The 17,557-nt window shown below is 33.1% G+C and overlaps 1 protein-coding gene across 7 annotated transcripts in view; it reads left to right on the top strand.

The window, feature by feature from the left end:
- FAM172A (family with sequence similarity 172 member A) overlaps nt 1-17,557 on the top strand; it is a 484,753-nt gene that overhangs the window by 277,358 nt on the left and 189,838 nt on the right. The window lies entirely within an intron of this gene.

Raw genomic sequence — 17,557 nt, 5'->3', positions numbered from 1 at the left:
TTATGTTACAGGAAGTTACCAATCCTACCATAAAGTTATTAATTTGATAAAAGTGCAGTTGATAATTTTAAATCCAAATTGATCTAAGTGGGCATTAAACCAGAGACACAATATTGATTGCCTAATTTTTGTTTCTAGACTTTGGCATGTTTTTCTCTGACATGGAAATTGAATATATTTCCATTACCTTTTCAACCTTCCTATGTCTTATTGCTTACCCACTTGATTTAGTTATAAAACTGGTAGTGACATCTGAGAATATTTTAGCTGACCTGACTCTACAAGTGCTTCTGCTGTCTTAAGATCAATAAATCATTAAGTTAAATCATTTATTTCCTAAATTTATTTCAGTTTTTAGGGATTATTTTCAACTAATTTTAACTATGCTGAATTAATTTATTTATTTTGATATATATAATGGATATCTTAAGATAGCTCTTTAGCACAGTAGTATGATGTACTTTTTAAAATATGAATGTTGTTTTTCAAATAATTCCTTTCAATCCCTACAGATATAGATATATAGCTATATAGATATATATAGCTCTATATCTCCATAGATATAGATTATATATAGCTTATTTTTTCTTTGTAAGCTGTTAAATTACTTAAAGCATGAAATTTCTTGACTTGTAGAGTGACTTAAAATATGTCTGAAAGTCTGCAAGGCTAATCAAATTTTAGAGTTCTATAAAACATAAATTCCCATTTTTTAACTTTAAGACAGTTTACGAAAACCTTTACACACCAAACTTAAAATTTGCATGCCTTTTGGACAGTTTTTAAAATGAACTGAAGATGCCAGAGTTAACAGATGACCAGTGTGTCAGTCCTATTTTGCCCGTCCTGCTTGTCACACACTGGTGGATATTTCTCCACTTTTGTTCCACTTTAATATAAAGCACACAGATGTTTCAGAACAAGACTTGACTTCTGACCTTGAGGCTATTAGGGTCAGGGTCCTCAGGGCCTGTGAAATTATCACAAGCTGAGCTAAAGTTTTTCTCCATCACAGGAAGTAACCAGTAAGTAAGAAGTTAAAAAGGAGCTTTGTCAGAGAGACAAGATGGTCTCAGTAAGGGTCAGCTTCTGTAGTCTGCTATCTCTGCAGGAGGCACATGCATGGGAGGAGGAATATAATATAACCACTGGCACATCACATATCTGTCAGGCAACGCCAGGGCTGAGAAGTCTATTTAATGTAATATACGTTGTTTAGGTTTTAAAGTATTAATGGCAATTATCTCATCATCATCTTCTTCTTTTTTTTTTTTTTTTTGGCTACTTTTTTGTGAAATAACTTTGATTGCGGGTATGTAATGGAAGCATACAGATGGTGGCAAATGAATAAAGACTGGTTCCTGACCTAATACAATGAATACCTTTAAGCAAATAGCATTGTGCCCTGATGAATTTTACATTATTTTTTGACAAATTTGATTAATATGTTTAAGTCCACTGTGTTTTTGTTTGAAAGGCTTTCTTAAAATATAGTATTGTTAAATAATAAACATTGAAATGTTTTTAGAGCCTTTGCTTTTGCCTAAAACTGATAAAAAGGTTATTCAGTTTTAGACAAAAGCAAAAGATTTAAAAACTCATGGTGTTAAAATGTTGATAAATATGTATTTTTCAGGACTTTTCAACATAACTGTACTGTATGAATTGTTTTACTTTCATTCAAACTTTTAATATTAACTTTACAAGCAAGTAAATTGTAAAGATTAATATATAAATCTTAAATTATGATTGGAGGTTTTGTCCCCGTAGTGCATTATACATGTCAGACAGTAAATCCTTTGGATTTCAGTCATTTAAATTGTCATAAAATTTTACTTTTGATTAAAGATGACATACACACACACACACACACACATTTCTTAGGGAACAGTCTTAGTTTGTAGCATCATGTTTGAATGCATGGAAATTGTTTTTCTACCATTGTCATATCAGTTCATATTCTTCTTTATGTCATGAATTTCAAAAAAAAATTGTTTTAAATGTAAATTGTAGCAAAGATAGTTTCACCAATAAATGCAATTACTTATGCTTTCATATTTTGCTAATTGTTGTTTTTGAAAAGTGAGAACATAATTTACTATTATATCCTATCTTAAAGTGTTGAATTTATCCTGAAGAATATCTTTTAATCAGAGATATATTTTCAAAACCAATATTCATTTTATGATAGTAAATCTTAGAACTTGATTAGATCTAACCATATTAAAAGACAGTATACATTTTACTATATTAAGAAGAAACATGACATTAAAAGTATGCTATTAACTGCTTTTACTTTCACCGTATGGTAACAACTCAAATTTCCAATTCTCTAAACTTTCTGTGTTCCTAGTAAAAATAAATTTTGATAAGACAACCCTATTGATTGTAGGATTTAGTCATTAAAGACTAAAGGAAAGCCCTGTTTCATCTCATGAATTGGTAATGAACTTTTAAAAGTAATATATCTGCCTCTGTTATCTTTTCGGTATACTTAAAGTTATGCCAGTATGTAAAGTTACAGTTATTAAACCATCATTTACAAAGCCTGAAATTTCTTAGAAATTTTACTTTACATGTAATAGAAGTAGTAACCATAATTAGAATGTATTTACCAAATTCATCTGGAAAGAAATCTACAAATAATGCAACTTACTTTTGCCTTATATTAGTTGTAAAAAATTCAGGCTCATTTTTTGAAAATTAACTGTCATTTTAAAACAAGGCAGTTTTTGACCTTCTTCATCATCATTTTCTCCAGCCACTATGATGAAGTGATTTCGTCGCTTTTATTGTTAGCCATTTCAGAGTGTTTGGCTCTTATCTTTCCAGGTGATCAGTTTGGCAATATCAAGTAAACTTAAATTTTTTATTTAATTTGGAAATTAACAGGCTTTATTTATCAATGCCCAGTTATTGATCTCAGCGCACCTTACCTTCCCTGTTTGCAGTGCTCGATATATCAATTTGAATGGAAATCTCTTTGCTTAGCCAAAACAAGAGCGTTCATATATTTTTGTAAAACATGTTAAGTAATTTAAGTAAATATATTTCATTAGTTTATTGAATCATCTCAGCTGATACAAATTTTGTGTTCTTTCTTATTACTTTTATTTCCTTTTCAATGTTATTAGTAGTATATTCACAACCATCATTAAAAAATCACTTAGAAATGTGTGAAAACAGCTCCTTTTGAAAGTGTATCGCTACCCACTTTTGATTTTGGTTTCTCCATGCTTGTCAGCACTTGATTGGCACCTCACTTGCATGTGAATTAAGGAATGAAGGGAACTCTATTTTCCTGCCATTGTTCCATGCTGGGCTCCCTGGCCTCCAGGCAGCCTAAGCTGCCCTTCAGCAGCTGATAGAGGACTGGTTTTTGGACATAGCTGTGTGAGGACACTCAACCTCTCTCTACTCTCAGTAGATTTTTTTAAATTGCCTGGAGCATGATTTGGATTTACACTGAAGAGAAAATGGAACTAAAATAATTAGTCTTTTACATCAGCTAACTATGACCTTAAAGAAGTGTCATTTATATTTTGTCTGTAAGGAACAAAGTAAATTGGATATTGGTAAGATATCTGCATAATGTGATCAATGAGAACAGCTAAAAGTTGAGCTGCTGAGAGTCAAAAATTGAGGGAAATTAAAATAAGGGAGGTAAGCAAGAAAAATGGAATCATAATGGTATCCAGATAACTCAGGCCAAAAATACTCTTACAAACCTACTTTAAAAAGCTAGGTAATTCAGTAAAAATAACTTGCCATTTGTAATATAACTTCAAGATAATTAGTTTTGTTAAAGTTATCTTTTGTGTCCAATCTTGTTTTACCCAAATGATCTAGAAACATCTTGAGGATAAAGAGTCTAATATTGCTCTTATCCCAAGTTTGAAAGTAATATCTATTATAACAACATGAGTAGCCTTAAATATCTGCACACTTGACCAACAGATAAAGTTTAACCCTTAACTCTTTTACTAACTAAATTTATTAATTCTCCCTGCTCTCCATTTAAATATTGACGAATTTGGGAATTCTACCTAATTAGTTACTCCACATTAGACAGTGTTACTTTCTTCGTTCTGGTGTAAGACTTTTATAGACTCCTTGTTGCTGGCATGCGCAGCTCTCAGTCTGAAAAGATTGCTTCTCTATGACACACTCTTGTAGGTATAGTCTTTTCAATAAAATAAGAAAATGACTAAATTATAATATAACTAAGTTATTATTAGAATAATATCCTTATAATGTTATATGACAGTCTATGAAATAAGTCTAGAAAACTTTCCATTTCATCCCCAGTCAGTTCAACTTCATCTTTCATTTAATAATTAGCTTATGTTTGCTTGTTTACATTTTTTAAACTTTTTTTTACTGAGGTAAATTTTACATACTTTTATCAAGATACAATGGAGATTTATTGAGCTTTATTGAAATGTAATTTACATGCCATAAAATTCGTCCTTTAAATAAAGTGTACAGTTCAAAGGCTTTTTGCATATTTGCAGACTCATACAACTATCATTACTATCTAATTTTAGAACATTTTTATCACCCCAAAAGAAATTCCATACCCATTGCCCATTTCTCCCCATACTTACAATCCTGCCAGCAGTGTATGAGGGTTCCACTTTCTGCACATCCTCACCAGCGCTTATTATTATCTGTCTTTTTTTTATTTTAGCTATCCTACTAGGTGTGAAGTGGCATCTCACTGTAGTTTTTTTTTTTTTTTTCATTTCTCTGATGAATAATGATGTTGAACCTCTTTTTATGTGCTGTTAGCCATTTGTTTTTTTTTTAGAGAAATGTCTACTCAAATCCTTTGCTCATTTTTAATTGGGTTATCATTTTATTTTTGATTTTTCATAGATCTTTATATATTGGTACAAATCCCTTATCAACAAATGGTTGTGAAAATTTTCCCCCATGCTCTGGATAACTAATTCACTTTCTTGATGATTTCCTCCAAAGTACAGAAGTTTTAATTTTGATGAAGTTCAATTTATCTAGTTTTTGTTTTTGTCATTTAAGCTAGTTTTTGTATACTGTGCGAAGTAAGCGTCCAATTTAATTCTTTTGAATATGGATATTTAGTTATCCCAGCACCATTTATTGAAAAAGAATCTTCTTTCTTCTTTGATTTGTCTTAGCACCCTTGTCAAAATCCATACACTATAAATGTAAGGATATGCTTCTGGACTGTATTTTATTCTCTATATATGCCTGTCCTCATACCAGTACCACACTGACTTGATTACTGTAGCTTTGTGGTAAGGTTTGAAATCAGAGAGTAGCTCCTCCAACTTTGTTCATTCTTTTTCAAGATGATTTTAGCTATTCTAGGTCTTGCGTTTCCATATGAATTTTAGGACTGATTTGTTAATTTCTGCAAAAGTAAAAAAGGAGCAGAGATTTGTATTGGGATTGACTAAATAGGTTAATTTGAGGAGTGTTGCCATCTTGACAATCTTAAGTCTTCTAATCCATGACAGTGGGCTTTCTTTCCATTTATTTAGGTCTTCTTTCAAAAATACTTTGTTGTTTTCAGTGTACAAGCCTTAAGCTTCTTCTCTTATATTTATTTCTAAGTATTTGATTCTTTTTGAAGCTATTCTAACTGAAATTTTATTAATTTTATTTTCATATTCAGTACTACTAGAGACATGATTGATTTTTATATATTAGTCTTGTATTTTGCAACCTTGATGAATTCACTATTTTTAGTTCTAATCTGTGTGTGTATGTGGGTGTGCACGCGCGCATGTGTGTGTATTCCTTAGGAGTTTTCATATTCAAGATCATATCATTCGTGAATACAGATAGTTTTACTTCTTCCTTTTCAATCTGAATGCATGTTTATCTAATTAATTTATACATTTTTGGTTTTTTGCCAAACTCCCCTGGCTAGAACCTCTAGTACAAGGTTGAATAGAGGTGGCTAGCGTGGACATCCTTGTCTTGTTCCTGATCTTAAGAGGAAATTGTTCAGTATTTGATCATTTAGTATGATATTAGTTGTGATTGTTTTCATTCCTGATAGATTATTTCCCTTAAGAACCTGGTGTGCTCCTTAATTTTTATATCCTTTTATATCCTTCAGGCACACCAAGATTCAATTGTTTTGAAGGCTGCTGAGATGGAGAAAAAATTCATTAATCTTTAATAGGAATCTTTTTGTAGAATAAAGGAGCCATATTACTCTATTGGAATTACCTTTGGAAGAGGTTTTTCTTAGTGTCCACATAGTAGATGAGCTGCATTCAGGCCCTACTGCCTTCCCTGCATGTTTGTAGCTGAAAGATTGGTCACTCTGTCTCCTGGTTCCACAAAGACTGCTAGGAAACCAAGGATTGCCTGGCAAAATTAGCACAATAACAAGTTAAGGAGAACTCAAAGGAATTGACATATTAATTTGTTAAATATAAATCATTACATAAGAAATATTTCTTTTTTATTAGTATTATAAAAGATCTTAATGATAGATTTTGTATTTTACTGCAAATATGAGACTATGATTGACTATTGTAAGCCTTTTATAAGAAGGAATGTAGAAAAACACATTTCAGTTGATAATAGGGCTGTTTTTACTGTTCTTGTATCCTTAAAATGATCATTCATTGTAAGCCCTCTCCTAAATAAAATTCCCAGTCACAGTGACACCTCAGTCATCTCAAATTGGAAAGGACTTCTAGGGGACAAAAAAATTTACAATCAAAGCCATGTAACTTTTAAAAGTTAGTATCCAATCCTTATTAAATAATTTATTCAAATTAACTCAGGACAGCCAGGTAGATTTAGACTCAAAGCATACTAGATCTTTGTTAAGAGAAGGCTTGAGGGAACAAGGGTGGAAGCCAGATTTGGGTAAAGATCTTATTACTAGAGTTCAGGATAGTTTCAGGAGGAGCTACTTCAGCTGTAGAGGTTGGCTTTAGAGGGAATAGAAGGTGAGTTGTCACTAGGGAGTTATTATCAGAGTATGGTAAGCTCAGGTTTGAATCAGGAAGTACAGTCTGGTTGTGGAGAACAGAAAATCAAGGCAATGGGTAATGACCGAGCAAACAGGATCTAGTAATTGGTTTTAAGAGTGCCTATTTTCCTTCACCATACCCCACCTCACTCCTTTATAGGAAATGAAGGAGAAAAAAGTAAACAGGATCTACTACCGGGGGAGGATTAACAAAGTAAGGTTTAAGGCTTCACTCGTTGCCTGGGAATTCCAAAATGGAATCTTTTTCAGAGAAAGAAATAGGCTATAATTATAGGCATAAAAATCAGAAGGATTGTGAACAAATCAAGACAGAAGTCTGATTATGTGGCTTAGATTAGAGTGGAATAGAGTAGAATACTGCATTCTGAGGACATTTAAAATACCATGGACTGGTCTTTGGTACTCTGGTTATCCGGTTTCTGTGGCAATAAAGGAGATGGAGAGGAAGGGCTATCATTTTTCCTTGTCTTATGGCCAAATGTTCACACTATGGGTCTAACACCTTCTTTGGTCTCAGAGCAACAAATGATACTCTCCTAGGTCTCTGTAATTTTAACTTTGAGAGTTGGAGATTTTTGACCCCTACATGTATATCAATTGTCTCTCACTTCATATTTTTTGTTACAGGTTTTTAGCACTTTTATTGAATAAATTTAGCTCACAATAAGGCCACCAGAACCACAAAAGTTTGACTTTGTGGTTTGAAAGTGTTTCTTGGCTGGACATCAAGGCTCATGCCTGTAATCCCAACTCTTTGGGAGGCTGCGGCAGGAGGATTTCTTGAGTCCAGGAGTTTGAGACCACGCAGGGCAACATAGGAAGACCTCGTCTGTACCAAACTTTTTTTTAAAAAATTAGCCAGACATGGTGGTACATGCCTGTAGTCCCAGCTATTCGTGGGGCTGAGGCAGGAGGATTGCATGAACCCAGGAGTTTGAAGCTGCAGTGAGCTATGATCACATCACCACACTTCAGCCTGGGCAGTGGGGCAAGACTTTGTCTCCAAAAACAAGCAAACAAAAAAAGTGTTTTCTTGTAGTTAAGATTGAATATTATGCCCTCAAGGCAGGAAATGTTTCCAAAAATTGTTATTAAAGATTATTACTGATTCAGTTGAACACACCCACTCCATACAAGTACTGGGGAAACATTAGAAACATGATCTCTGGCCTCAAGAAGGTTTTAGTCTAAATAGGAAACATTTTTAAACAAAGATAGTAACATAGGGGTTATTTGTGAAGTGGGATAATAGCTAAGAGGTCATTATGTTAAGGTCCACAGTATAAAGATCCATGTGGTAAATTTGTCTTAGAGGTAAGTACTAGGAAAAATTGTTTGTATAGATGAACTGATATGTTCTTTTTGTTAGAAAATAGTAGCTGTGTAATACATTTTTGCCTTTCCTAGAAACCCAGAGCTATGGTTAGTTTTCCATTTCAGTAATTTATTCTCAGCCTCAGTCTGCTATTCATTGTCCTAATACGTAGTTATCTTTTGCTTGATGCAACCTTAGAATCCTTTTTTTAACTGGCAGAAAATTAAATAACAAATGTATTATTTTCACTGGTTTATGTCATGCTGCCTAGCCCAGCTGGGCATACAATGAGTATATACTCAAGACATAGTTGTTGATCCTAGATTTATTTATAAATGAATTATCAGGACCAGATCTCAAATGGTGCTATGTTGTGTCAAAATGAAGAAAGTAAAGCCTGAACCACAAGATAGAGAAAGAAGATGGACAAGAGAAAAAATTGATCATTTAAGTTGAAAAACAGGGACATTGAGTCAATCTCACTGATTGCGCAGAAGGTACAGTCTGTGGCCCTGAAATTTTGAACACTTAGAAGCACTGTCAATGGAAATTGATTAGGAATTCAACTAAGAAGATACTGAAATCTCTAATCAAAGAAACTAGCAGAACCTTATTTGAACCCCAAATTTCAGTTATGTTTTCTGTGATTACATTGAATAAGTTAAGGCTCATATCCTCTAGAAATTAGTTTGCTTATTTAAGTATTTATTATTTGGTCATTTTGGGCTCCTATAACAAAAATATTATAGACTATGTGGCTTATACAACAAACATTTGTTTCTCACAGTTCAGGAGGCTAGGAAGCCCAAAATCAAAGTACCAGCAGATCCAGGCTCTAGTGAGGGTGTGCTTCCTGTCTTACAGACAGTTGCATTCTCACAGTCCCATCTTCTTTCCATGTAGGTCAAACTAACAGTTTTCCTGCTGGGATATTTGATGAAGTTTGTGGTTCACAGCCATGCTAATCTCCCTATCAAATGTTTGTTCAGCCACATCCTTAGTGCTCTCTTCAGAACATCCTTTCTCTTTTGTTCAATATGGATAGGCTGAGAATTTCCCAGATCTATATGCTCTCTGTCCTTTTTTCTTAATAATTTCTTGCTCATTTCTCTCTCCTTGCATTTTCGCTATAAGCAATCAAGAGGAATCAAGCTGCTTCTCTAACACTTTCCTTAGAAACCTCCTCAGCTAAATATTCAATTTTATTGTCACAAGTTCTACCTTCTAGCAAACACTAGAACACACAATTCAGCCAAGTTCTTTGCCACTTTATCTCAAGGATTGCCTTTTCTCCAGTGTCCAGTAACATTTTCATCTGAGACCTCATCAGAATTGACTTTAAAGTGCATATTTCTACCAGTGCTATAACAAAAATGCCATGGACGGGTGGTTTAAACAACATTTATTTCTCTTAGCTCTGGAGACTGAGAAGTACTAGATAAGGGTGTTAACATGGTTGGGATTCATTGAGGGCCTTCTTGGTTTGCCTATAGCCATGTTCTCATTGTGTCCTCACATGGCAGAAAGAGGGAGAGAAAGCTCTAGTTTCTTCCTCTTCTTATAAGGACACTAACCCCATCTTGGGGGCTCCGTCCTTATGGTGTCTTCTAAATCTAATTACCTCTCAAGATTAGTGTATTCAGATTTCTTCTTAGTTTTTCCATACCTTATATGATTTTTTTTCTCATAAAGATTGTTAAAGAGCATTGGAATACAAATAAAAATTGCTGTTCAATATTTTAGTGACAATTTTATAATTGAGTCAGATGATTTAAATGAATATTTAGTCACAAATAGGCATATTAAACTTCTAATATTTGTGCCTAAATAGGCATATTAAACTTCTAATATGCCTATTTGTTTCTAAATTTCCAGAAGTCTCAATATCTAACTTCTAACATCTTTCTCCAAATTTCCATACTGCATTCACCAGACAACTGCATTAGAAGAAAAACTTTGTATTTATCTTTCTGCACTGGGCAGAAAGATAAAACACACTCAACTTTCTCCTATAGTAGAAATCCCCAGTCTTGACTCCTTTCCAGTTGAGATTTAAGTATAAATGTTGATTTTCTAAAGGTTTCTAAGAGCCTGTCCGCTGATAACAAAGAAACCTTGACTTTCTCCATCAAATGATGCCCTGTAAAAATAAAACAATGTGAGATCAGTGGCCTATATATTACCATTGTATTACTGGTCAGTTTATCTCAGAAAAAAATTCCTGTTCCAATATCATTGATAGTGTAATGAAAGTTTCTACCACTGTTGTAGGCTCAGCCTCAAATTTTCAGGTTTGCTTCCTATTACACATTGTAGGGCATCTATCCAAATATTAAACATATTTATATTATGTCTACATATTAAATACGTAGTAATGTATTAAATATCTTTAGTATATTGTAAACTTTAACGTCTGGTAGCATGTGTGTTTACTCTAAGATCTCACAGTAGATTCTCAGAACAGATACCTTCATATCCAATTACTGTGTTAAGAGTTCTGCCTCACTCTCAGAGTTGTCATTGCTATCATTATAGAATACATGTAATCTGTCAGCCAGCCATGATGGCCTAAGACATGACTGGGTCAAGAACAGTTCTAAAAAATTCATAATAGTGTCTTTAAGGATAAACTTTTAAAATAGAACTAGCATTTATGAGTATCTTGCAAATTAGAAGTCAGTGGCATCATCTTCATGCTGATCATCAGCATCTCTCATGCTTAAATGATAATGCACTGGGTGCTGTCCTGAGCAATTTGTCTGCTTTATCTCATTTAATCCTCATAACAATTTTATGAGATACTGTTATCCCCATTTTACAGATGAGAAACATGAAATATATATTTCTCCCATTAAAAGTATGACCTCATTTTGTAACAGTTGGATTTTTGTTTTCCTTCTCATCAAGTACCTGTGAAAAATAAATAAATAGTGTATTGTACTAATTGTAGTGACTTTTAACCCTCAGACAACTTCCTGGTTTTTCACGTATTTCAGGATTCAATTCTACATTTCTCTGTTGAGTTATATGATGATTCAGTTTTTATTCTCTCTTTATTGCTTATTCTTTTTGTGCCTTCCAACTAAGGCTTTCAATTTTAATCGATTTTTAATTACTCAAACTAGTGAAGGGGAAATAAGGGTGGAAAATGTAAAATATAGACAATCTCCAAATCATTTATATTTAAATTTTGAATATGTTTTGACGTGGTGCTCTGGAAATTTAGTTTAAGCAGGAAAATTGAAAACACTTGATGAGGATCTGGAACGTAGATGAGTTTCGTTGGCCAAGCCCCTGGTTGGCTCTTTTTTGCGACTCATTCCATGCTGGAAAAAGACAGCTGTCTTCTAATACCAGCTAAATTGAATTGACCTTTCACATCTCAATGGAACAGTCTCTGCTATCAGCATTTGCTCCTTCATGTTATCCATATCTATAAGTTACACCTGGAAGTAATTGCCTGCACCTACCAAGTACCAGGCATTGTTTTAAGTGCTTTACAAATATTAACTCATGTAGCCCTTATAACAACCCTATGATGTAACTACGTTATTATCCTCAGTTACATATGAGGAAACTAACCTCAGTTGCATATGAGGAAACTAACCTACAGAAATATTAAGTAACTTACCTAAGATCACATGACCTAGTGAGGGAGCCAGAATTGAAACCCAGGCTTTCTGGCTTCAAAGTCCATGCTCATAACCACCATGCTATACTGTCACTCAATAAAAAGAGCACTATATTAGGCAGGACTCTTGTACATTTGATCATTAAACATTATTTATGCCAGGTACAGTGGCTCACACCTATAATCCCAGCTCTTTGGGAGGCTGAGGCGAAAGGATCAGTTGAGCCCAAGAGTTCAAGACCAGCCCCAAAAACATAATAAGACCCCATCTCTACAAAAAAAAAAAATTTTAAATAGCTGGATATGATGATGCATGCCTGTACTCTCAGCTACTCAGGAAGCTGAGGTAGGAGGATTGCTTGAGCCTAGGAGCTCAAGGATACAGTGAGCCGTGGTTGCACCACTGTACTCTAGCCTGGATGACAGAGCCAGACCCTGTCTCCAAAAACAAAACAAAACAAAACCATTATTTAGCAAGGCATTGTACAACCTAAGTTTAACTCTATCAGGTAGGTATGATGAGCCTTGTTTGACAGATAAAAAGATTGAGGAACCTGTCCAAGGTTGCACAAAGGACAGAATTAGGATGAAAGTCTAAGTCAGCGTAGTCTCAGAACCAATCAGTTTCCCCATGACACAGACTTCATTCTAATTGGGTTAAAAAAAAAAAAAAAAAAACTACACAACATAAATTTGTAATAAAATAGGACATTTTTAATTGGTGAGGGAACTCTTCATTTCAAGAAATTTTGCCTTTTTATTTGTGAAGCACAAAAATCTTTGGCAGGCTAAACATCATACCTGATACCCAAGTTTTAAATTGAAAATGTGCTTTTAAAAACAAGAAACACACATTGTACAAATTGGTATCAAAAAATACAGAATTTCTTTACTCAATGCTTATCACAATGTCAGCACATATCAAATATTAGGTGATGATGTTCTAAAATCGTTTTTCTTTTATTTTTTTCCTATATATTGGAGAAAATATAATGATTTAAATATTTTAACAAGACGTGAAACCATAGTTGCTTGGTCTTTTGTATTTTACTTACTGTAAATTGGAGTTTACATTTCACTGTGAATACCAGACAACTCAAAATTCGTATATTTGAAATTAAAATAGGAAAAAGGGAAACATTTGAGTCCCTGTAATTAACCTGTTACTTCATGCCTTTCCGATTTATTATAAGCACTTCATCTGATATCTAATACTTGAAAAGCTATAAAAGAGTATTATATTACTTTGATTTTTTTTTATCTCTGTGCTTTCCCCACATAAAATAGTAAAGTTTTTTTAAAGCTTTGAGTCTAACAGGATCAAATGAATGACATGTTTAGTTATGCCTTAGGAAAAAAAATCTTACTGGAGTAAACTGAAACTTAAAATCTTACCAATATAGAAAGCACTAGAAATGTTACAAATAAAAAGCATGCTTTGTTTATCCTACATAGTTTCTTTTTAAAAATATTTTATTTATTTTTCAATCTTTTAGGTTCAGGCGGTACATGTGCAGTTTTGTTACATGGCTAAACTGCATGTCACTGGGGTTTGGTGTACAAATGATTTTGTCACTCAGGTAGTGAGCATAGTGCCGATATATCGTGCATAGTTTCATATTCCTTTCCACTGACTAAATAAATCAGTGTTTTAAGATGTCTACGTCCTTTTAGTAGCTAAGTAAACTGCTTCAAATTGTGAACTGTACAGTAGATGACTGATTTTCATATTTCATATAGTGTTTTGCCAAAGAATATCCATACATCAATAGCTAAAAGAAGAATCATATAATTTATTTTAATATTAGAAATATTTGCTACATGCCTGATTGAAAATACATCTACAGCTAAATTTTCAAATTTAAAATTCCAGAGTAGAAGACAATTAAAGTAAATGTACTAATATATATTTACAGAGTTTTCTTCTTTGCTTGGTAGTATCTATATTATAGTTGCTAGCATAATTCCTATTTAAAATATTTTGATTTTTTAACTTATAAAAGGCTCTTTAAAACATGAAATTCCTAAGAAACAATTGGTTTTAATAAAAACAAAAAATAAAAATATTTAGAGAAAAATTTTACACTTAGTTATTTATTCCTGAGTATTTGAATGGAGCATTTTTGATACAGCCTTATAAATTACCTGACTTGCCTTCAAGACCCTTTCTTTGACAGGGATAGAGAGAGAGCTTTGTATACTAACTTTGTGTACTAACTAGGTCTTAAGGTTATTATACATTCTAATCAGATTTTTAAGAGATTCATGGAGATACAAACATTAACTTTAAAACAAAAACTGTTTCCGTATCAATACATTAAACACTATAGAGAATAATCTTTGGTGATAGGGTGAGTTTTTAGTGAATGATGACTATAATTTTACATTTTGAATGATTTCTCCCATAACATTTTTATTTTATTCTTTGTTCAAAAACTACCTGAGATTGTATGTGAGTTTTTTTTTTTTTAGATTATTTCCTGTTCTTGAATACAAACATACTTAAAACTTAACCTTCTGAAATGTCAGCAAAATTCAGCTATGCCAAGAAATTTTTAAAAATCAGAATTTTATTTACACAATCTTAAAAGTAATGCTGAGTATTTCTCCCGTGATGTTTTCTTCCATTTTACTGCACTCCAGATCCCAGGAAGAGTTTTTAACTAGTTATTAAAAATAGCCCATTTTAAGAATTTGCGGGCAGTGTGAGATATTCATCAGTATATATTTACTGTCTGAAGCTGATATAGCTGTAAGGTTTTTTATATCCAATTGATCTATTGCGCATGTTCCCTCCCTAGGTTGCAGGACGTGCTTCTATTTGCATAAGGCCCTGGGCAAGGTTTTTTCTTGCATTGATTGGCCTGTCCAAGGCAGCCTGATGTGTTCTTGCATTGATCACTTTGTCTTTTCTTGGAAGACAGTGTTACACTGAGTTCATCTCAAACATTCTAGGGAGAAGGTAAAACTTTACTGCAGATGTCTCAATTTTATTCAGATGTTTCTTTGAGTATAGGCCCTTTTTGCAAGGATAAGTATTGCTTTTTTCCCCCTAATTTGGATGTTTCTGCAGTTTGAGTGCACTGTAGACTAGATTATATTTGAAAAAGCTACGTTAAAGAAAATTGCTAGAGTATATGCCATTTATCTTGTACTATTTTTGTTTTTAAAACAGTGTATCTTGCTTCCAGCTTGAAACCATTTTCTTTAAACATGATCTCTTAAACCTAGATGTAAACTAAAATTTACTGATGTTTGCAATAGATTACCACTTGTCTTTACTAACTTTATATACATTATAGATTCCTTAGTTTCAGTGGGACATGCATTGCTTTATGTGTTTAAGAAAATGAGGAGTTTGATTAGTTTCTCTATGAAACAGTGGTCCAGGATGACTTGCCTGATGCTATTCATTATTATAAATAATGTTAATGTGAATAGTACAAGTTTGTCAAATATGGAAATGATTAAGCAGCTATATATCAATTATAGGTGAAATATATTTTGTATCATAACTTATAAAATAGTAGTGTGTTACCTGGTGACAATGGAAACCAGAACTTGAGGATTTTTCAGCCTAATCTGTGAGAAATTGAGCAATGAATGTTTTACAGCTTAGCACTCTTTATTGGCTAGTCCTTAAATCAACATTTATATGATCTGCCAAAAAGCATATTTGCCTACACAGTAATTATCAAGAAAATGCCCATTACCTCCAACCTATTAGCTATGCATTTAGTGAGGAACTGGTGAGACAAATGTAGGATTCTGTCAAGATGCAGGACAATATCCTCCTCCAGACCAGTTTTCTGTTTCATCAAAGCCTATGTGAATTTATAAGAAGGTTACTTTTGGCAAAGATTTAGAAATGTGTCGTGGCTGAATTCGATTATTGTGTGGTTATAATTAAATTCTGCTACCATAATTCATAATGGTTTTAGAAAGCATATTTAGTAGCTCCTTCTACAAATCAGGACATTTTTGTGTATACTGTTTTTTAACAGGTCACTGTTTCTGAATATTGTTAAAGTGTAGAAATTAAATTTTACAGAAAAACATGACATCAGCGATTTCATTCAGTGGTGTCACTGGTGTCACTCTATATCATAAGCCATAGAAATCTCTTTCTACTTTAATAATTCTGTTTTGTAAAATTTGATACTAAAATGTTAGAGATCATATTTCTTTTGTTTACTTCGGAAATTTTGGAATTCATACTTTAAAAACTCTGGAGTGAATTAAATGTTTATTATACAAGAGCAATAACCTCAAGTGGTTAGATAGTGCCATTTGCTGTTTTAAGGTGTCCTGTAAAAGTTTCAGCAATGTATAGCTATACAATGAAGTATATATCTGAGTTGTATGAAATTTATCTAGCCAGTGTTTATAAATAGAATGATGATTCATGTAAATAACATATATGTGGAAATATGATCTTATATTGAGAAATTAGATTTGTGAGTAATTTAAACATAGAATGTCTAAAATTGTTAATCCTTGTTGTATAGAAATCATAAAAATACGAAAAAATATAAAATAGAGCTATAACTGTTTTCTGGAGATTTAGTATATGTTTGGTAGTTTAGGGGAAAAATTATGAAAATACCAATGAAAAAGGCATATAAAAGTATTAAGATGGAAAACCTCTTCAAGTACTTAAGAACAGCTCTTCAAAACTAAATTCCATCTGTGTAAACACAGATACTACGTTGCAACTTTTGTTCAGTGCATCTCAACTTGGTGCAAGTGTAGCTCTCTGAATTGGAATTGTATAGTGTTTGTACATTTTTTCCAGCTAAAATTGAGTGTACATCATCTTGCATAATTTACTTGTCTCTGGTGGTTAAATTTGCATATCTGAATGACTGAATATATATCTTAAGCTTCTACTAGATATAAAATAATCTCATGAGTAGAGGAGAGCTCTTTTACCTCAGAAATCAGAAGAGTCTATATATTTCACAGCAACTCATAATCAAACAAGCTAATTCAGATGCTGGGAAGTGCTTTCGCTTAGCTATGTGGAAGAACCATTGACTGTATACAACCAGCAAGTGTATGGTGCAACAGGAGATCCATTGAAAACCCTTTATAGGACTGAATGACAACCCCAAATGCAAGTGACCATGAGCAACTACAACTAGGTATAAATATGCATTTGAGCTGATCAGACTTTCTGACATATAATTTAGGCAAAATTCCTGTATTTCTTCCCCTTAAATTTATACATAATCAGCTTCTTCTATGGACCCAAATTGGAGAAATGTAATCCAGTAGTTGGGGGGAAAAAAAGGATTGTGGCCTCTGTGTAATTATCAGGAAGGATGCTGTATGATGCCTGCTGTTTTATTACTGCTTAGGTCATACTCAACCTTGCACTCCAGACTCTTCTGTGCAGGGGAATGGTGATCTGAGTCTGAAATATGTTCACCGTGCTTACACTCTAAATCTTTCTGGGGAAACGGGGGGGTTTGGCTGTGAGGTACTAGGAAACATGAATATGGTAAAATAGCTGGTAAAAACTTGTTCAGTGAAATCCATTGCTTTTTCCCATATATAATGAAGAAGCAAGGAATTGCCAAAAAGCTTTCAAGCTAATGGATTTTCAAAT

Source organism: Papio anubis, chromosome 5, assembly GCF_008728515.1.
Source record: "Papio anubis isolate 15944 chromosome 5, Panubis1.0, whole genome shotgun sequence".
NCBI lineage: Eukaryota > Metazoa > Chordata > Mammalia > Primates > Cercopithecidae > Papio > Papio anubis.
The sequence above is the reverse complement of the archived record's forward strand: the minus strand, read 5'-3'. Positions and strand labels throughout refer to the sequence as shown.